Source organism: Ambystoma mexicanum, chromosome 3p, assembly GCF_040938575.1.
Source record: "Ambystoma mexicanum isolate Mex_15411 chromosome 3p, UKY_AmexF1_1, whole genome shotgun sequence".
Lineage (NCBI taxonomy): Eukaryota > Metazoa > Chordata > Amphibia > Caudata > Ambystomatidae > Ambystoma > Ambystoma mexicanum.
In genome coordinates, this window is record NC_090925.1 from 701,098,131 (window position 1) to 701,120,083 (window position 21,953).

A 21,953-nucleotide genomic window follows, 5' to 3' on the forward strand; every position below is an offset into this window, starting at 1 on the left:
TATTCACAATTATTAACACTGTCAAACTGCACTCCTATTGGTGATGCGAACGCCTCACCAAAACTGAACTACCTCCTAATCTAGATCGCATCATTGTACCTTGCCAATGACGTCTTTTTACCTTATCAATTAACACTATGCTCCTAACCTACAGTGAGGGTGGGTGGGGATCAAAAGGCGGAGGGGGGCTGCTGAAAAAGAGACTGAGCCACAGCAGCCCCCGCCTTATAAGCGTCCCCCAAGTGCCTGCCACCGGAAGTCAGGCCTTGAGGGACGCCTCTTCCGGCTCACAGGGGAGGAAGAGTAGAGGCTGACCACCCCCGGAAGGAGGCAGCCAGAGGGGACAGCCCGCTATGTAGACTGTACCTCTAGCGCCCCCTGCGTGGGCCGGTCAGCCTCTAAGTAGCCATATTAGCCTGCTTAGCACCTAAACACCCAGGACATGCTATGTGGCATATGTTCTAGTGACACAGGCGTTGTGCTCTGTAATGCCAGGAGAGGGACCAGTGACATTTGGCAGTCTCAGGAGCCCACACATTAGCCTCTCAGCCAGGCCGGGCTGAAGATGGTTGGGGGCACATTTCAACATGATGGTTAGGGGCCCCTTGCTTAGAGTGAAAACGGTCTGAGGCACCCATGGGGTGGTGCATACATTACAACAGCGACAAAGATGAGGTTAATAGCCACCGATTATCAGGAGACTGCGAGCCAGCAGGGAACTTAACCAATAAATGCCCATTGAAGAGCTCTAAACCCTTCTTTGTCAGCAAGTGGCTGATGTGGAGGAGCCAATGTTCGAAGGCAATGATGTGATAACGCTTCTGTATATCCCCAGGGAAGAGAAAAATGCAGATTGTACTGCAAGCTCTGCAAAGTGCACATTTTAGGGCCCAGAACGAGAAAAGAGAAAGGAATATATTGCCATGTTACAAGACGTCTCCCTGGCAACATGGAGGCCGTTGCTAGGTGCCCCTGAGGCTCGAGGTTGTTTTCATTTGAAATGATTGAAAGGCCCAGATGCGTGCCTGATGTCAGCACCTCCTGTAGCTCTCAATACCCGTCTGCCTCGCTGTACTCTCCTGCAACCCCTTTGGGACTTCAAGGACGAGGGTTCTATGTGATTTCATCGTGTAGATTTGATCGTAGCCACATCCATCCATGTTTTCCCTCTTTTGAACCATTTTTCCGCAAATATATGCATGGGGAGACCCCCGCAGCCTCCCCTTGTCCCTCACCTTATTTATTACCCACCCCCACATATATTTGCGGCAAAAAGTGGCTGAAAAAATGCGACGGATTTGGCTGCGATCAAATCTACAGCCATGAAACGTCCTGTTACCAAGAACGAGACTTTAAAATGTGATGGGGCCCAGAGACTCCTTTCGCCCACATCGGCCATCGGTGGACATGGCGACTTCCTTGACCACGTGTGCCAAACATCCCTTTTTAGGGGGAAGACTCACGATTATTTAGATACAATGATTGATTTTTTTCATAGATCTTTACTTTCTCCCTCACTCTCGGTCTCAAAAAATGTCCCCTTGGATGATGTAAAATAGTGGCGTACATGGCCTTAACCTTGGGGACTCAGCGAGGTGCAGGGTTGTCTGCTGCACTCCTGGCCATTACATGCCAACTATTACACTACAGTTTGGAAAAAATATTGCCTGGCAGTAAGCCATAATGGACACACAAAGCACTAACGCCGCTGGTCTGTCCCACTGCAATATGGCTTGGAAATGACAAGTGAGAGAAGAGTGAAGGGCAGAATGCAGGGGCTTGGCGGATCTCTCAATGGAAGGTGTGTCATTAGTTCCCTAGTGGAAGCCCATGGCCCCCGCATAGGGGTCGTATGATCTATTGATTTGGGCTCCGGCCGGAAGACGTCTCTTGAGAAGTCGTGTCCGTAGCTCTCAAGCAGAGTCCTTTAGGCAGGATGCACCACTGGCTCCTTGTAAGAACTCTGGGAAACTTTGAGCAGTGTCACCCTACGAGATCCCTTTAAGGGACGTCTGAGATTTGATCCTCGCCTGATTCTTTTAGTGAAGGTCTGCCATCTGCACCCCACCACTTCCCTTTGCTGAAGTCGTGCCATTGAATGTCCAGCAAATCCCCGCTGGAAAGTGTCAAATTGTCCCCAGCCAGATTCCTGCAGATGGCCTGGCACTGACTCTCCAGCCGGTTCCTGGGTAAGATGCGTCATTGACCCCTGTGAGAAATCCGTCGTGGCTGTCAGGATGGGGAGAGAAGCAACAGATCCTATACAAGCCCCTATATTTTGAAGTACAGTTTGGCTCAATTTATGGTATTTGGGTTCCTGCTTGAGACGCAGAAATCAACGAGTACGATTTGCTACACGGGTATCAAAATAATAGGAGTTTATTCACTTGACCGCCATTCATTACAATTAAAAAGCAAAGGAGGGAAAAATACATTTAAAAAAGTCTTTCCAGTATTTTCTGGTCTATGAAGCACTCCTCGAAGGGACTGAGAGTCTGAAAATGTGTTCTCATTGTATGGAGACCTGGGCCATGGCTACTGTGCACATTGACAAGTTGTGTGTGCATCGTCTTGTGCAGGAGCAAGTAGTGCACTGGTCTTACGCCAAGAGCATGAATCGCAGGGATCGGCAGTTGCGAGCAGTGGCCTGTCCAGGGAGTGGCCTGGGGTGGCACGTGATACCCCTGGAATCTGATTGGCCATCCCAGGTGCCACCTCATTTTCCTAACCTATGATCATTATGTGTGTGTGTGCTCGTACTTCATGCCACCCCTGCATAAGTGAGTGCCCCACTTGGGCCCCCCCAGTCAAAGAGTGTGGACACGCCACTGATAGTGAGGCCCCAGTACCGCTGCTCAGGGGTCTGAGTGTGGGAGTAGCAAGGGACACGGGCTCTGGCACAGAGAGTAGGATAACCTTGGCGGTGGGAGCATGGCATGTTCTGTTCTGAGTGCCGCACGTCACTCAGGTGCACGCGTTCGAAAAATACAGTTCTTCTTTCCTTAAAGGAGAACTCGTTCAATGGCGCATCATCTAGGGCAGGGCTCTGCCACTGGCAGATCCCCAGACGTTTTGGAATAGGACTGCCATCATTTCTCCCCATTAAATATGCTGCAAGGGCTTGTGGATGTTAGTCTGAAATGCCTGGCGAGCCCCAGGTTGCAGGATGCCGATGGGGGTGGAATGGCATTTTTTGAACATTTCTATGTGCAACTTGAATATGAAATTCGACTTGATAAAAAAAGTTACCAATGAAAGTGGTCCATGTGTTTGAAATATTTTTTTACCCATCAGGCTTAGAGTTGTAGTTTTATCTAAACTGCCATAACAATAAAAATAAAAGAAAACTAGCACCAGAGAAATATTATGCCTCTTACAGATGATGTTCGTCCTCCATCTATGTTTAGTTTCCATTTAAGGGAAGATGGATGATGTCACCTTTTACAATATTTCTAGAGTGGAAAAAATTTACCGCGGGAATGGGCTTTTTCTTCGGTGCGTTTTCAGCTTTTTTTGCTTCATGCTCTGAGACTATCCATTTGATGGTACTTCATCGCAGGTGAACTGGAGAATAATCTGTGGTGATATTTTGACTGGCCCAACCTTAATTTGAATATTTTACTACACGTATTATAGGGCTTAGAAGCATTAGTGTGACAGAATGCCATCTGTCAGGACCAAATAGCCAGAGCTTTTTCGATGTTTAATGTAAAATACTGCAGTGGATCTGTCTCTGAAAGTGAGCTATACTAATCAGACACCCCTTTCATTATGATTCGTGCTCAAAAGCATAGTACAAGCATGTAACTACGCTGAGCCTGTCGACTGACACCTCCCAGCAGCTGTGTGGTAGTTTGACATCATGGCAATACAAAGTGGCATGTGAATTCCTGCAAACGGACAAATGGGGCCCAAGTTCCATCATCCAGGGTCTGCCTTTAACTGTGAGCTGCTGTGATCCCACATTATATATGTGTGTGCTCCCACAAACTCTAAACATAAACCATGTCTGGTTACGACATGAACGTCTCTGTGAATCCACATCATACTGGCCAAAACCTTTCAGTTAATTTTTATTTTCAGCTCTTTCCCTAGAGACCATTCTTTCATGGCCTCCTGTGTATTCACTTTCTGGGAATGAGTTGAATGCAAAACTGACCATTTGGGCTCAGTCCCAGGAGAAGACATTGGCTTCCCTGGGAAAGGTTTGTCACTATCTAGGAAGATAGGAAATTCCCTCAAGTGGCAGGGAGAGAGCCGGTGCCTCAAAGGACTGGTTCTGCCAGGACAAGGGAAATTACACGAGTGTGGTAATTAAGAGACTCTTCAATGTAGACAGACCGGAAAGGAGGTAGAGTAGAGTAGCTGAGGAGATACTATTCCAGCAAGAGAGGGGTTCCACCATCTAACTACTTCCCTGAGCTCCTAAACGTCCTTTGCTCCTTCCCGGTTGATAAGTGCAGAAGAAAGGACATATATATTACCCTTGGAGACACTGGATGGGGTCCCTCAACAAGCAGAAGTCAAGAAACAGCTCTGGTCTCTTTTTTCCAGCTTCAACCTGTTTTCGTTCCAGCTCAACCAACTCGAGGCACTGCAAGCACCCAGAGTTGCCTTTCCCATTCACCACTTTCAATATGCTGCAGAGGCGTTGCTAGGGGGGCTATAGCCCCTGGTCTTTTGGTTGTAGCCCCGGATAGAATCTCAGGAGCTACAGCCAAAAGCCTAGCTAGCCCCCAGTCCCAACAGTTCTGACATCAGCATAGCCCCTGGTCTTTTCTAGACCTAGCAACACCCCTGATATGCTGTCATACCATCAAGGCGCTGGTACAACCGATTGCCTAGCTGTGCTCCAGCTGTTTTTTGAGCCGACCTCCACTGAAGAACTCCGGCACATCGTTGGGCCTTTTAAAGACGACTCGACCAATTTGAGATGCTGACTTGACCCATTGCCTGCCTGCTGTTCACCTGATTTGAGCGGTTCACGGCTACAGGACCACAGCAGCACATTCTCGACTGTCCCAACACCCTCAATCCAGAAAACCACAGACTGAAAATATCTCACTGTTGACTCAACGCATTTTCAAGTGTCAGAAGACTGGCTCAATGCTGTTAAACCCCAAGAACAAGCATTAAAGCTATGTAAAGTGGTTCTGTCCCCGTAGTCTATCTTAAAGGGCCCTAGTGACTATTCAGACCCCACTTTCTACCTTTTCAAAAGACATCTTCAGTAAACTTGACATTCATGCTGAAATTATTGCCTGCGCACCCCTGTTTTCAGACCCAGAGTGCCCCTTTCATTACAAGTCTGTTTTTTTCTGTGTCTGCTCTTACAGGGATAGGTTATAATGATTTTGATAAGTGAATTAGTGTTGTCGATTTTTAGTTTATTTAAAGTACCTATTTTTATAGAATCTTGGTTGGAGATTCTTGTATTCTGGGTTCACAGTACTATTGTTGTTTGGTCTGCCTGAAAAGTATAGCCGGCCCTCGGCCCATGCTACCTTTAGGAGGTGAAGGAGGTGTACCTGTCGGGCTGCGGCTGTTTCACCTTTATGTTTCAGATCACTGCTGGTTGAGGAGATTATTCCAATAATCATCCCTGCACTCCTGCAGAGCAATAGCCATCACATCACAGCGATGAATCCATCTGTGAAACCGGCTCCTTGAGGCCGAAAGAGACTGGACCTCATTACAACAAGTGCGGACCCGTTCATTACGGGCCGCCTCATTACGAGGTCTGCAGCGGGTCACTCTCAGGATGCCTGGCCAGACCAGGCATCCTTAGCGCGACCTGCTAGCAGACCAGGATGCTAACAACGGGCCCGTCATTAACGGGCCCGTTGTTAGCATCTTCCCCATTCCCATTGAGCCCTATCGGTGCTCAAATGGGAATGGGGATGTACCGGGCCCGGGTCCCGAGAATGGGAATTACCGGGCCCGCCAAAGTCGGCATGGCCCGGTAATTCCTGGAGCCTGGACCCGGTACCCGTATGGGGGTAACCATGCCACTAAAAGCGGCATGGCTACCTCCATACTCGTAATGAGGCCCACTGTGCTCAGCTGTTGCATGTGAAGCATAGTGCTTGAGCCGCATGTCCACTAACCAAGCTGACAGAGGAACACGTTTTGCTTTTGAATAGATTGTGTCATTTCAGGTCAAATCCTGAACAATGGAGCCATACCACAGAACCCTTTAATCTTCACCAGAAGCTACTTCTGCCTCAACTCAAGTGTGTAGTACTCGCCGGGGGTTATCACTTACAGCCTGCTCCTACTAAAGAGACAGGTGCTATGCAAAAGAGAACTAATGTACTTGCCTACAGTGGGTCAAAACCTGTAACGCACATTTTCATGGTGACTCATGACCCTTTTGCCAGGCCTGAACTGTGAACCCAGTTCTGCTGAAAAGCTCTTATGCTCGTCTTGAATGATTATTTCTAGACGAGGGTTGACTTTAAAGTGACTCTATTCTCCAGCTGAGCCTAGTGCCTGGTCTTGTGATGTACTGAAATTGGGTTCTTTTTAACTTTATCTTTACACTATTGTATGTTTTAGTAGTGAATTACTTTACATACAATGTTATGGGCATTACATTATATCTTAGACTGTTTTTGTGGTTTCTGGTATCCCCCACTGCTTCTTGCAGAGTTACACCTTGAATTGAGCCCTGCTGCTCGAAGCAATCAAGGACACATTAGGGCTGTTTGCCGTTGTCTCTGAAAATAGTAGAGGGAGCTCGAGTGGTCCACTCCTCTCCCACGTCAATGTCAGCAGTGACTTTCCACACTCACCACCAGGTCCTTATTGGGGGAAGTCCTGGCAGTGTTCTCTTGTAGCCCTCTACAAGATGGTATGGCATTCGGCCTCCAGCAGATCACTGTATGGAAGGTGTTTCAACTTTCATTGGTCACTGAGCAGATACTGAAGCCGATTCTTGTGTTGGAAGTGTCTGTTTGGAACCTCAGCTGCCCCTGTGTGGAATGTGCTCAATATATCATCAGAAGAACCTATTGGGAAGTGTGGCATTACGGTCTCAGAATCCCAGCAAGTAAGTTGTGTCATTAGCTCCACAGCAGATGCCAGGAGATGGTGTGCTTCCTACAACATTACTGGAGGAGGTTGTGTCTTTGGGTCCTTAGCAGATCCCTTAAGAAAGGTATATTATTGACACTCCATCCGGTCTCTATAAGAAGTGATTGGCATTGGTTTTGCATGGAATCGCTGGGAATGTGTCTCATTGGCTTCCTAGAGTCCTACAAGGACAGTGTGTAATTGACTCCACTGCAGAACACTAAAGAAAGGCATGTTATTGGTTGCCCATTGCATCTCTGTAGGAAGTGTGCAACTTTGTGCAGCACTGAATCCCTACGAAAGGTATTGAACTGGTTCCCAAGGAGACCTCTGAAGGACAGCAGTTGTGCGCGCCTGCATACAAAGTGTGTCTGTGTGGATTGGTTGGCGTAGAAAGAGCTTGTGCAATACCATCTCGCAGCGCTACAATCCCAGTGCACCACCACCTCTGCACAATTCCAGTATGGTAAACCACAGACTGGAGGAGGTAGCGTGTGGGGACTTAGAACATGCCGCATAGAAGCAGTACATCACCAGGTAGTTGATCTTATGCTCCTGAATTAACACAACAAGTTAAAATGTAGACAATCACTTGGAACACAATACATTTACCTTATTGTGGTTAACAAAAGCACGTAAACACCCCCACTACACAGACTAAGTGACCACAGTCTTCACAAGGGGACTGACTGGCTGGCTGACCCTGATTACACCAGAATTAGCCGAAAGGGTCACCTAGGGTTAGGAGAAGTCGACACCCGGATTCTCCCGCACTATACAAGCAGTCAGTGCAGCATGACCTGACAATGGCCCACATGAAACATCCAGATACGTTCTGCAGGCTAAGCCCCATCTTTGTGGGTAAAACAGGAGAAAGACAAGTCTCTCCCCATCCCACCAGAACCAGCAGATCGGACAGGCCCTTTGTCTTTGCCTGTCCCAATGGGGCACAGCTGTAAACAAAAATCAAAATCCCAACTTAAATACTGTGGTGTTTGTAATACTAATATGTAGCGCATGTTTTTCCCTTATGCCTGCTCGACATGTCATGTCAAGTAAAATACGCTGCGCCGTGTTTGCAAGGGGGTCGCAGGTCAGCGTCAAAGGCGGGTTGCGGGGAGTTCATTACTTCCAGTGCTCTTCCTGCTAGGGGCTCCGGGGGAGGGGGTCGTCAGGGGGGCTTTGGCCTGGAATTTCCTGAGTGGTGAGGCGTCGGACGAGTCTTTGTTATCACTGTGCTGCTGGCATTGCGAAAGGCAAAAGTATTGCCACTCTCAGTGCGCAGCGTTTCCTTTGTGCACTATCCTGCTGTCCCGGGTGGAGCCAGGCGAAGCCCTGGCGAGATTGGGAGAGTCTGGACTGGCTGCCGATGGTGATTTGGTGTTAGTGCCAGTACCAGTGGAGGGTGGGGGCTGGGTGTGGGAGGGTGGTTGTTTCCAGAGTGGGCCATGGGCGCCTGGGGGATTGTGGAGGGGTGTGATACTGGATTGTGGAAGGGGAGTGCAGCCGGGTAGGGGTCTTTGGGGGTGGGGGAGTCGGAGGTCTTGAGAGGCCTGAGGCGACAGGATTACATGACGTGTTTTGTCTTGAGCAGATTGAGTCAGACTTTGAGTCTCCTGCGCCCCCTCCCTCCACCCAAATACTTCCTGGGGATTGTGAGTTAGGGTTGGCTGTGAGCCAGCATTGATATTTCGTCAGAACCCCACGCCCCCTCCAACCGCCACCCCTCTAATCCAGCTGGAATGTGGAAAATGTTTAAGTGAATCCAACGCACCGCTGACAGCTCAGAGGAATGCAGAGCAATAGCCAAGCAGTTTCTCGACCACCATAGACCATATAATCATTATTATAGAATCACGGCAACGATAATTTAGGAGGAGACTGGGGAAGGACATGTGTGTCTATGTATGTGTGATCAGTGTACTTATATGATTTTGGTTTGGCGAGTCTTTTGTTGAAAGGCATACACTTTTGTTGGGGTCTTTTTTGTTCGGTCCTACTGTACATAACCTTTAGGGCAAAAGTAATGTAATGTAAAGCGGTCTCAAATAACGCCCTTCTGCCAATAATGTTGGCCTCACTGCGAAGGGCTCTGTAAGAAAGGAGGGCACGGTGTGTTCGTCGGATAGCAGGAAGGCAGATGCAGAAGTCTGATAGCAGGAAGGCAGATGCAGAAGTCTGATAGCAGGAAGGCAGGTGCAGAAGTCTGATAGCAGGAAGGCAGATGCAGAAGTCTGATAGCAGGAAGGCAGGTGCAGAAGTCTGATAGCAGGAAGGCAGATGCACAAACCTTTAGTGTTGATGGATGCAGGTCAGAAGTACCAGTTAACCCGTGTGCCAATATGAACATCTCTGTTGTTTGTGGTGGTACCGACCGGGCTGGTTAGTCATATGGGCAGCCCATGGATTGAGGAATTCAAAAATTAACACCATGGTTGTTGATAAAAGACAGATAGAGTCAGAATCTGTTAAATTCACTAGACCTAGGAGGTCGCCTGGAAGAATGCAGTAGGTTTAAGGATGCAAGATTTTAGTAGTGAGGAGTCAGTTGAGGGGGTGGAGAGTGGGGTTGACAGTGTTGTCACTTCCTGGCACTTGGTGGTAGATTTCATTGAGATTAAAGGTGCAGACCATGTTGATGGATGGCGTCAGCCCACTTTTTTTTAGAGGGTGGATGCCGTCCCCTGTCTGTGTTTAAGTAATTTTAAAAAATGATAGCATTCTGCCCCCACTGGAAGTGGACAGTGCCTTGGCTGGGAGTGGAAACCAGATCCTGGGACTGGGAGGCAAGATAATTAGCCACAATATCAGGCAAATCGCTGATCATGGTCCAGTAAAATGTCTCATATTGAAATCCTGCTTTACAGGACAAGTTGTATTCCAGATTCGTAGATCTAAATGGGGTGGTCCTTTTATACAGTAATGCAACAGGAACATCTCTTCTCTTGCCAGATGCTTATTTGTCCTGTGCACTTTCTTCAGTTGTGAAAGACTAGTTGAATGAAATTTGCATATATTACTATATGCACTTCCTGTGAAGTCACTTCCCAATGCTTGTGTCATTTTTAAGCCCTGATTGCTTAGTTAGCGTGGGGGGTAACAGAGCAAGGTAAGGATATGTTGGGTATGCCTCTCAACCTTTTGGGTTGCCAGGGTGGGTGAAATCTGAGGATACTGGCGGGTGAGAGCCCATTCTATGGATGGTTATGGGGCTTGGCCTGTGTATGTACTCTCCACGGTGGGTGACGCCTGCCAAAGGCGTATGGGGCAAGAGGGATGGTTTGGAAATCCATACATCCTGACAAACTGGCAAAGCACTAGGACGTGTCACTGTGTGAATAATCTGTGTAAAATAGGGTGAAGACTAGGTGCAGCACTAAGAAGAAGAATACATCCTTTTTGTGTTTAAATCTCTATATTATTCATTGGACCCAAAGACTCACGCTTCCCAGAACTCCCAGGGAAAGAGGCGACCAGGCAGCCATTAATTCCTGAGTGATCCTCCCTGCATAGTGTGCACAATCTATTTATTGAGAGAGAAAGAAAATAAGATGCAGGAGCGTTCAGGTGTGTGGGTGAAGAATAGGAAAATGGTAGAGAAGAGCAAGGGATCTCAACCCCCCTCTGATGTGACTATTTACGCAGCACTAACCCCTAACTCTTAGCCTCGCTCCCTGGCCGACATCCACATTCCTCTACACTGGCACCCGGCAGAGACCCCTTATTATTAGCACCCACCATAACGCCACACGCTGCTCGACCCTTGAAGTATAGCAAGTGGTATACTATTGTTTCACAGTGGACTAAATGCACAAATCTCTCTCTCTCTCTCACTATATATATATCTATATTTCTGAGGCTTGTGGAATCTGCTTAGATCACATGCTGTGCATAGGCCGACATCTAGTGGAAGCTGCGGAGTATTACAGTTTGTTTTTCGAAACTCGAAAATGGGCGTCGACACAGGGCGTGCCAGTAATACTATCCCTAGTGTGACGTCCACTGTACCCAAGATCCCTCACACGTCTAGGATCCTCAGATTGTTTTTTTCCGCCATACTGGTCGGAAGCATTTTGCGGAGTCCCCTGGCCTTAGCCATACTTTTTAAAATATTAATTTATTTACATCCTTCCCCATCCCAACGTCGAACTTCGACACTCGACGCCGGCTGGAGAAAAAATTGACCGTCGCTGCTGCACGACAGATTTGGGCCTCGGAAGGCCTCTGGCCTCGGCCCGGGCCTTGGAAGGCCTCTGGCCTCGGCCCTGCAAGTAAGGAGAGTGGGGGGTTGGACATACTCTACACTCTTGGTATATAGGTACACCTTATACATTTCCTACACTTAACAGCCCGCTGCCTCAAGGTGCGTATGGAGGGTACCCCTTTTCAATTCTGCCCCAAGTGCAATCGCAAATACCCTTGGGTCGACAGGCACGCCACGTGCAATCTCTGCTTGCCGAGGGACCACCCCGAAGCGAACTGCAGAGTGTGTAGTAGTTTTAAACCTAAGACACTTGAGGACCGTTTGACGAAGCGTTGGGCCCACCACGCCAGGCAGGCGGCCATGGCAGCGGAGGGCACCTTTAGCAACGGCAGCAACGCCGTACTTTCGGACGGCGAGGGCATTACGGCGTCGAAAGATAGCCGAGCGCAAGTCCCCGACCTCGGAAGGCCGTCCGGCAGGGCGGCTATGGGGAAGACCCCCGGCGACACAAGCGCTTCACACACCACACACACTAAACACACAAAGTCCAACCGAGACTCGACAACGTCGAGTTCTCAGAAAGAGGCACAAACAGAACGGTCCGATTTGGTGTCCTCTGGGCGTTCTCGATCGAGATCGCCGCATGACTCCAGGCAATCATCCACTCTTGCCAAGAGTGCCTCGCTCCCTAGGCTAACAGAAGTTCGATCGTCGGAGGACGAAGACGACTTCCACCCCCAGGCCGCGCTCCAGGAGTCGAAGCCCGCAGACAAGATCAGCGAGGCCCCACGCTCGAAGGACAGGGACTCTACCCCCGATCCTCGACGCCAGGCGTCGAAAACCTCCGGAGCCACAAAAAGACAGGGAAAACATTTTTCCACTCACGGGGAGGGGGGAAAACAGCAGAAGAAGCAGCCTTTGCACTCTTCCACACCTGTGAAACACACCACTCCCCCTAAACAGACAGACAAGACCAGGTCTGCTGATATGTCTAAAACCAGCAAATCTACTCAAGATAAATCCCCGAGACTTGCTGAGAGAATCATTCCCAGTTCCAAAAAATGGTCGAGTGAAGACATAGATAGGGTCATGTCAAGGATGTCTTCTTTGGCTGACTTTTATGATAAAAATCCAGACCATTTCCTTTCGTATGATCCACAAGGGGCGACACCCTCAGGCTCTAACGATCCTATCCCCCCGAGTAAGAAGCCCCGGTTTGAGACACTGATTAGGTCTACAGACCCCTTCGAGGTACAACCATACTCACGACCATACTCACTGTATCAAGGAGAGGCTTCCTTTGGTGAGGACCAAGAATTTGGCATGGTAGAAGAGCAAACCGGGACGGGCTACTATGGGGATGATGAGGACCAAGAAGAGGAAGAGGAAGACCCTGAAACCTACAGAGTAGATTCCCCGGTAGAAAACGAAGCCCCGGTTACCGACTCCCCTGTCGATAACCAACCCCTCCTAAACGAGGTTCTCGCACGTGCAGCAGAACATTTCCATATTGACACCCACAGTGTCCAGGAGGAGAGGGACTTTGCAGAGGAGTTAGTGGGAGAAAGGAGGCCTGTTGCCCAGACAATCCCTATCCTTAAGTCCATTCAGCGAAGAATAGACCCGTCCCTGGTGAACCCGAACCTCACCAGAGCAGTCAATCCCAGGGTTGAAAAACTTTTCAGGGCAGCCCAGTCTGACCCTCTCTATATAAGAGGACATCTGAAGCCAGACTCCCTAGTTGTCACTAACACTCGTAAGAGGGCTTGAACACCCTTGTCATCGTCCAAAGCTCCTCCCGACAAGGAGAGCAAAAAACTATATGGTTTCGGCAGGAAAGTAGCCTCAACTCCGCCTATCAAGCAAGGATTGCAAACTCCACCACCCTGTTGGCCAGCTACAACTGCCATCAGTGGGAAGAAGTCGCGGCACTCATAGCCTCTGCTCCGGAACCTTTAAAGGTCCAGTTAGCTCGGATTTCCGCAGAGGGTAGAGCCGTGTCTGGTTGCATTTTGAAAGCAACCTTTGACGCCGTGGACAACGCAGGCAGATTGATAGCAGAAGGCACTGTTATCAAGAGACATGCGTGGTTACGGCAGTCTGGTTTTAAGGCAGAAACCCAGGCATCATTGTTGGACAAACCGGTGGAAGCCGATCTGTTGTTTGGTAAGGCGGTCGAAGACGCACTGAAGAATGCCACGGACGAATACGAGACACTCAAGTCCCTTGGCCAGTTAACCAATAAACCCCCTAACCAGAGAGGGAATAGTAATTTTCGTCGCCCACGCGGCCAAAATTCCCAGAGAGGATCTAACTATTCCCAGGGGCAGGGTACACAGTGGAACAACAGCCAACAGTCTACCCAGGGTTACAGCAGGGGTAATAGGAGAGGTTGTGGTAAAGGCAGAGGCAGCCCCAGCAAAGGAGGCGGCACACATCCACCAAAGCAGTGATGCTCTGTTCAGGGTCCCTTCTCACGCAACCCCAATAGGGGGACGCATTTCCAACTTCACCCAGGCTTGGGAAGGGATCACATCAGACAGATGGGTGCTGTCAACAGTATCCACAGGGTACTGTATAGAACTACTGGAGCGTCCCCGGAGCCATCCTCCACGACAAAGAGTACACTCTTTAGAACATCAGAAGATTCTCCTCGAGGAGATCGCCATTCTGCTAGAAAAGGACGCGATAGAACTCGTCCCGGGACCACAGGTAAACAAGGGTATTTATTCAACTTACTTCCTTGTGCCAAAGAAAGATTTGACAATGCGCCCAGTATTGGACTTACGGCCTGCCAACAAGTATGTCAAGCCCCAAAAGTTTCGTATGACTACGCTACAAGAGGTAATCCCCCTCCTAAAAAAGGGGGATTACATGGCAACCTTGGATATGAAAGATGCTTATTTTCATATTTCCATGTTCCCAGCGCACAGAAGGTACTTGCGCTTCAAGGTGGACAGTCGGCACTACCAATTCAAGGTACTGCCCTTCGGGATAGCTTCGGCACCAAGGGTATTCACCAAGGTACTGGCGGTGGCGGCTGCACACCTACGCAGGGAGTCAATCCCGGTGTACCCTTATCTGGACGACTGGCTCATAACGGGGGAAACCCCAGTAATTTGCAGGACAAACATTCAAAGAACTATCGACCTCCTCCACGAGTTAGGCTTCTCAATCAACGAGAAAAAGTCAAGCCTGGTGCCAAGCACCTCCAAACAGTTCCTAGGAGCAATCCTAGATACTCAAGAGGGGTTTTCCTTCAGAGGAAAGAATTTGGAATATACTACTGCAAATTCCGCATTATCAGTCCGGTCACCAAATAACGGTACCAAAGCAATGCGTTTACTGGGCATGATGGCGTCATGTATTTACCTGGTCCCCCACGCGTGCCTGTGCATGCGTCCCATGCAGGAATGGAAGGCAAAACAGTGGTCTCAGGCAAGTGGTCAGTGGGATGATCTAGTGGTTGTTTCGCCAACACTATTACAAAGCCTTCACTGGTGGACAAGAGAGAATCTTGCACAGGGAAAACCCTTTTACGATCCCGAAGTACAGGCAGTAGTCACTACCGATGCATGTCTGACGGGGTGGGGAGCTCACCATCTCCACCACACAGCTCAGGGTCTCTGGTCTCCCTCAGTGGCCAAGAACCACATCAACCTGCTAGAGCTTCTGGCAGTATTCAGAGCGCTTCAAGCGTTTGAGCCCCACCTACTAAACCTGTCAGTGCAAATCCGGACGGACAGCACAACAGCCATGTTCTACCTGAACAAGCAAGGAGGGACTCGTTCGCCAAATCTGTCCAAGCTTGCCCAGAAAATCTGGATATGGGCACTGAGACGGAACATCTTCCTGTCATCACAACATGTTCCAGGGGAGCTCAATTCCCTAGCGGATGCTCTGAGCAGAGACTCCCTCCCAGAGGAACACGAATGGGTTCTACACAGAGAGGTCGTAGAAGATATCTTCTCTCAGTGGGGTTTCCCCACCATAGACTTATTCGCCACAAGCGAAAACAGACAATGCCCAGGATTTGCATCCAGGTTCCCCCAACCAGACTCCCAGGGGAACGCCCTGTGGATGAACTGGTCGGGGATGTTTGCGTACGCTTTTCCACCAACTCCTCTCATCAGGAAGGTGGTGAACAAGATGAACAGAGAGTCGATGACGCTCGTCCTAGTTGCTCCCATGTGGGCAAGACAACCGTGGTTCCCACACCTACGCAGGATGGCGGTGTGCGAGCCCATCAAACTTCCAGCCTGGTACAACCTACTGTCCCAGCACCAAGGTCAAACAGTGCACCAGCAACCCAACTCAATGAACCTGGCAGCATGGCTCCTGAGGTCATAGAGTTTGGACATCTCAATTTGCCACAGAGGTGTATGGACATTCTAAAAGAATCTAGGAAACCAAACACAAGGCACTGTTACTTTGACAAGTGGAAGAGGTTTGTTATCTGGTGCCAGAGTAGACAAATCAACACTGTTGATTGCACTCCTTCCACTATTGTTACATACATGCTCCACCTGCTAGATGCAGGACTGGTTTTTAACTCACTGAAAGTACACCTGGCAGCCCTGTCGGCATACACCACTTCCCATAGCAAGGTCTTGTGGTGGAAAGTACCAGCAGTTAAAGCCTTCATGGAACGAGTAAAGAGACGTCACCTTCCTATTTTCAAACCCACCACCAGGGTGGGACCTTAATGTGGTGCTATCCAAGCTCATGGGACCCCCTTTCGAGCCCATGCATAAAAGCAGTCTCAAACACCTGACTTATAAAACGGCCTTCTTAGTAGCTATTACTTCTATAAGAAGGGTCAGTGAAATTCAGGCTCTGTCAGTGCAGGATCCCTTCTTTACTGTCCATAAAGACAAACTGGTTTTACGCACACACCATAGGTTCTCACCTAAGTTTATATCAAAATTCCACGTAAACCAGTCCATCGAGCTTCCAGCGTTCTTCCAGGACCCTCAAAGCTCGGCTGAGGTGAAACTACACACCCTATATGTGCGTAGGGCGGTCCTCTACTATGTAAATAAGACCAGACCGCTAAGGAAAACAGATCAACTGTTTGTCTCTGTAGCTACAGGCAGAGTGGGGGATCGCGTCTCTAAAGGTGCCACCTCGAAGTGGATTATTCACTGTATGCAGCTGTGTTACTCACTCTCTGAAAGAACTCTGACTTTCACGCCAAGAGCCCACTCTACTAGAGGCATTGGGGCCACTCTGGCTTTCATTGCAAATGTACCCCTTGACACCATTTGCAAAGCAGCTACTTAGAGCTCTATTCACACTTTTACTCAGCATTACTGCATTGACACCCATTCCAAGGCAGATACACAAGTGGGACAAGCGGTTCTAAGACACTTATTTGCTCATGACCCTTCTCACATCCCACCTCCTTCTTCAGGTACTGCTCGCTAATCTATGCACAGCATTTGATCTAAGCAGATTCCACAAGCCTCAGAAGGGATACATTACTCACCGTAATCGTATTTCTGATGCTTGTATCTGCTTAGATTCACATGCGACCCACCCTCCCTCCCCTCTGAGAGAAGGCGCATGGTTGCTTGTAGTCTTACCTTTCTATCTATCTGCTTGGATTATCTGTACTCGCGCTACTCCTCATGCTACCTCATGTCAGAAAAAATACAATCTGAGGATCCTAGACGCGTGAGGGATCTTGGGTACAGTGGATGTCACACTAGGGATAGTATTACTGGCACGCCCTGTGTCGACGCCCATTTTCGAGTTTCGAAAAACAAACTGTAATACTCCGCAGCTTCCACTAGATGTCGGCCTATGCACAGCATGTGAATCTAAGCAGATACAAGCATCAGAAATACGATTACGGTGAGTAATGTATCCCATATATTTATAGCTATGTGTGTGTATGGGGATAGGGGAGTAGGGAGGTGAGGGGTTGGGGCTGAAAGGGGTGTGGGGTAGTGGGGGTGTAAGGGGTCCTACCACACCAATAAATAGAAAAGGTTTAAATTAGGTCGATAAATTGAGTCGACCAATTTGTAGACTATCAAATAATAGTCTTTGTTACAATGTAGAACCATTGCCCGTATCCACACATACCCAATACCCCCTTCTCACTGTCGCACAACACACCATGATCCATCACCAATTATTGTCCTATGCCTTCCCTAACATAAGTCAGTGGGCAGTTTCTGGGTACCACGTGGCATGAAACAATTCGACCACCCAGCAATCTCACCCTATGCAACACACATAACCACATGTTTATTAATATGTACATGCTTATCCACACCAGAGCAGGGTTTCTCGGATCTGACAAACACCAGACCTGCCTACATTTGAAAATAAAAAACCCTGGGATTTCTGCAGCATCCAGTGCGTGCAGGCCTCTCAGCAGCTATGAGTACTCAAATCTCTGCCTTTGCCCAACCCAAGTTGAAAGAGGGGGGTAGGTATGTATATGTAGCCTGTTGTAGCCCCTCATTCCATGAGGCGAGGCTTTTCCAGTTTGCAGACATTCTTACCTGCTTGTCTAATTGCATGTCTGGATTTTCCCTAATGCAGTTCACGTACTTGTTCCTACACTTTTTAATTGTTTTACATTTATTGTACCTCTCATCTTGTTGCACTCCCCTCCATCCCCTCCCCCCTTTTTCACGTTTTAGCACTTGCACATTCTAAATCGTCTCACAACCTAGTCAGAGCGTTTTGTTTGTTTTTTGCTTGTTTTCTTCCCTGCTCCTACGTCTCGTCCCCTTTCCTCCATACTTATGGGACATCTCTCCGTCCTGTGGGACAGGACCGGAGCACTTTGTAAAAAGCATCCAAAAAAATGTTTTGAAAAATGTGTCCTTCCTCTCTTTCTTGCGCGGGGCCTGGCACGCGGCCGTAACCCCACCCACCTTGGCTCCGCCCCGCGCATCGCCCATCAGTCCCTTTCTCTGCTCTTTCGGGACTGGACGCAGTTGCATCCTTGGAAGATTTTCTTCCCTTTTTTCCTCTCTGGCTCTCGCTAGCGATCGTATTCTAGTCTGCCTATGTCGTTCAAACTAGACTTTCCAGATTGTTCATCGTGTCACTGACGTTTCGCGAGGGCGGATCCCCATCCTCTTTGTTTAGAGTGTTTGGGTCCGGATCACCGTTGGGACTCCTGTTTTTACTGCGACTCCCTTTCGGTCCGGGCACTTCAACGCCCGGTAAGTTCTTTACTTTTCAGAGCACCCCAGCTGGGGATACCTTTCCAGGTTCCTCCCGGGCCAGGAGGAGCGTTGATCGCTCTGTCACCGGGGATTGCCCTGAGGTGCCCGTTGGGCCTAATAATTGTACCAGAGTTGTGGATACAGGCCCCTTACCGAGGCCCCGAGGCCCCTCCTCTGGGGGCTGTTTGTAGACCCAGTTCTACTGAGTCGTGGGGTACTGGAGCTCGCTCTGAGGCCTCTCTATCGGCTTCCCTAAAGAATAAAACCGGGGTGCGCCCGAGGCCTTGGTTGGGCTTGGAGTCACCGAACGGATATTCGAGGCCCGCGTGGATAAGGCTGTTACCAGACCTGGGTCTGTGGTCCCTCGTACAGAGGCTAAAGCTACCAACATTTCTGAGAGGCCTGACAAGGCCTTATCGGTGAAGGCTGTTTCTCACCATTCCCGCTCTTACGGCGACACCAGATCTGTTGAGGGGGCAAAGAAGGAAAGTTATTCTTTTACCGGCAGTGCCGAGGTCCTTCCTGGGAAGGCTAATTTGGTGGTTGGTATGTCGCAGAAACATTCCAGGCCTTATAGTACCGGCTCTGCCGAGGTTCCTTATGTTAAGGCTAAAGTTAAGACCCCTGATCCATCGACGGGGACCCCTGCCTCACTTCCTCACGTGTCGCAATTCCCCTCAGGTGACGGCAAAATGGCGCCTGTTCCCGCGATGACCGCAGCAGCCATTTTGGGTGCTACCCCTACAACTAGTAGGGTATGGTATGATGTGGTATGAAAGTAAGCATGATTTTTAGGAAGAATAAGTGAAAGGTTTTTACGGACTGGGTTGCTTGTCTCGACGATAGGGGTGAGCAACTTGTAGATCCAGGTTAAGAGATGAATTTTTGTTAATTGTTAAATGGTCAACTGTTACATGAGATTAAATGTACACAACGATATTGCATGGTAATGGTGCAGATATTGTGATTTGCATACTATCAGAAATACTCCTTTTTAAAAAAGATTAAAAAATTGGAACTGTGAAGAAGAAAAGATAAAAGAAAAAAAGTTTTTTACTGTTGAAATATGAAAAATAAAATACTATTTTTTGATACAATGTGGTGTAGTATGAGAATTTAATAGCTATTAACCTCATACAGTAAGGTTCAACCAAATATGGACTTGGGGAAGCAAGGGACCGGGTGAACATTGTGTATTGTTTAAGAGTTCTGTTTATAGAGGGCTGTTCACTATCAGTCATAGGAAATATTACCTCTAGTCTCTCTTAAGTTTATTGTGACCCCTACAACTACGCCATCGGCCTCAGGTGTAGGGCTTGGTTCCGTGGGTGAACATAGAGTTCCTTGTGCGCATCCTTATCGGCCAGTTTGATTGGAACACCCGGACGCCCCTTCCGCACAATGTTTCATTGCCTGCGGGGTCGGCACCTTTGATTTATGTAGATACGTCGGTGGAGGGGCCGGTGTGGCACCCTTCCCCGTTGCGTCCCTGGAATTATCCTCCTCATGAGAGGCCTCCGCAGGTTCCAAAGCAGTCCCCGGAGGATGCCTTTTTCGGTAAATTTCAAACGCTCATACTTACCGACCCCATGAGGGAATATTTCAAAGGGCTTTTTAGGGAGATATGTCCGCCCGCGCCTCTGGCTCCACCCGTTCCTCCGGTGGTTCCGCCGGCGCCTCCCTTGCCTACGGTGCCTTCCCCGACTCTTCCGCCTTTGCCCCTATTGTCCCCCGTGGACAAGGCAGCACCCGACGCGGCTCAGCAGGATCCTGACCTGTCGGAAGACGCGCAAGGCGATCAGGACAACAAGGACCTGCCCCGCTCTATTAGAGCTTTTCATGACCGGGTACTGGACATGATGTGCTTCTTAGATGTTCCGGTGTCCGAGGCACCCGCTCCGCAGGAGAGCGTGCTTTCTGGGGCGTTCACCCTGTCTCCTTTGGAGCGTACCGGCCTGTTCTTGCAGAAGGACGTTCTGGGCGAGGTCCGCAGGGTCTGGGAAAAGCCACACTCTGGACTTTTCGTCAATAAGAGAATTGACGCGCAATGCAGGCTGCATTCTTCGGAAGAGCTGGCCCTGTCGTCTTGTCCGCCCCCTCCTCCACAGTGGTGGCTGCGGCCACTTTGCAGTCCAGGCCTGCAGCATCCTCTTCCATGACGGCTACTCAGGTTCTGGGAAAGGAAGATAAGCTCCTTGACTCCCTTGGGAGAACATTTTTCGCCAACTCGGCCTTGCAGCTCAGACAGGCCAATGCCGAACTGGTGTTAGCGGGGGCTAATATGCGGATGTGGAAAGGTCTGTCGGAGTTTGAGGAGTTCATCCCGGTCGAGAAGCTGGAAGACTTTAAGGCGGGATTATCCGACGCCAGGGTCTTGGCCCAGGATCTCCTGGAGGCTGCGCCTCATCACGTAGACACCTCGGCTCGGGGCCTTATGCTGGGGGTTGATACCTCACAGCAGGCGTGGCTGTATGCCACTAAATTCTCAAAAGAAGTGCAGGACAAGGTGTTGGACCTTCCGTTCGATGGTAAGGAGCTCTTTCATTCTACAACAGATGTAGAGCTCACCAAGACGAAGGATAGCACTCAGACAGCTAAGTCCTTGCCGGTCCTTGTTAAGCCCCCTTTCAAAACCCAGAGACCGTTGTCACACAGCCGACCCTCCTCTAGTTTTAGGGGCTTCCTTGACCGGAAATCTCGCAGAGTGGATACCCCTTTGGGGAATAACTGCCGTAGGCAACAACGGACTCGGTTTTTCTCCCACTCCTCAGCCTCCTCCTCAGGTTCAGGTGGCAACACCACCGAAAAACCTACAAAATGAGGGTTCTCCGCGCTCGCACGAGACCCCGGTGGGAGGACGCATTGCGTCTCATTGGGAGGCGTGGCAGACCATCACCGAAGACAGATGGGTCTTGTTAGTCGCTCGGGCGGGCTTCCGCTTACCCCTACCCCCTACCCCACCTTTCAACCCTCCTTTTCAGCTGTCGGGCTCGCCCTCACTCAAAGCCGAGGTTCAGAAACTTCTGGACCTCAGAGCTGTGGAACCCGTTCTCCTTGCACCATCCTAGACTTTTCCCAGTTCAATCTTTTCTTACCCTAAGAGAAATTCAAGATAATCACGCCCAGCCAGATACGGTCCTCCTTGCAGATGGGCGATTGGCTCAGTGTGGTGGATCTTCAGGATCCGTACATGCATGTTCTGATTTGGAATCCACACAGGAGATATCTCTGTTTCTCTTTGGGAGAGGAGCACTTCCATTTTCGAGTGCTTCCTTTTGGCATCAGCTCGGCGCCGCGTGTCTTCACGAAGATGATGTCGGTGATTGCGGCTATCTTCATCTGCAGGGTATCCATGTGTATCCGTATTTGGACGACTGGCTCTTACGCAGCCCTTGTCCGTTGAAAGCAGCGGGCAATCTTCAGTCTCTCCTTCAGCTCCTGTTCCATCTTGGGCTGTCGGTGAACTGGCGGAAATCATCCATGAC

General features: G+C 49.4%; 1 protein-coding gene across 1 annotated transcript in view; it reads left to right on the top strand.

Moving 5' to 3' along the window:
* PDLIM7 (PDZ and LIM domain 7) overlaps positions 1–21,953 on the top strand; it is a 258,069-nt gene that overhangs the window by 40,682 nt on the left and 195,434 nt on the right. The gene's annotated exons all lie outside the window — the stretch shown is intronic.